This window comes from Salvelinus fontinalis, unplaced genomic scaffold (genome assembly GCF_029448725.1).
Source record: "Salvelinus fontinalis isolate EN_2023a unplaced genomic scaffold, ASM2944872v1 scaffold_0021, whole genome shotgun sequence".
Classification (NCBI taxonomy): domain Eukaryota; kingdom Metazoa; phylum Chordata; class Actinopteri; order Salmoniformes; family Salmonidae; genus Salvelinus; species Salvelinus fontinalis.
In genome coordinates this window covers 446,204-446,808 of record NW_026600230.1, presented here as the reverse complement: position 1 = coordinate 446,808, position 605 = coordinate 446,204, and positions in this window count along the sequence as shown.

Here is a 605-nt window from a genome sequence, read left to right as displayed (position 1 = left end):
CCACAGACTCCTCTCCTGTAACTGTCCCAGTACCTGACCACAGACTCCTCTCCCGTACCTGTCCCAGCACCTGGCCACAGACTCCTCTCCTCTCCTGTTACTGTCCCAGTACCTGGCCACAGACTCCTCTCCTGTACCTGTCCCAGCACCTGGCCACAGACTCCTCTCCTGTAACTGTCCCAGCACCTGGCCACAGACTCCTCTCCTGTAACTGTCCCAGTACCTGGCCACAGACTCCTCTCCTGTACCTGTCCCAGTACCTGACCACAGACTCCTCTCCTGTAACTGTCCCAGTACCTGGCCACAGACTCCTCTCCTGTACCTGTCCCAGTACCTGACCACAGACTCCTCTCCTGTAACTGTCCCAGCACCTGGCCACAGACTCCTCTCCTGTAACTGTCCCAGTACCTGGCCACACCCTCCTCTCCTGTAACTGTCCCAGTACCTGGCCACAGCCTCCTCTCCTGTACCTGTCCCAACACCTGGCCACAGACTCCTATCCTGTACCTGTCCCAGTACCTGGCCACAGACTCCTCTCCTGTAACTGTCCCAGTACCTGACCACAGACTCCTCTCCTGTTACTGTCCCAGTACCTGGCCACAGCC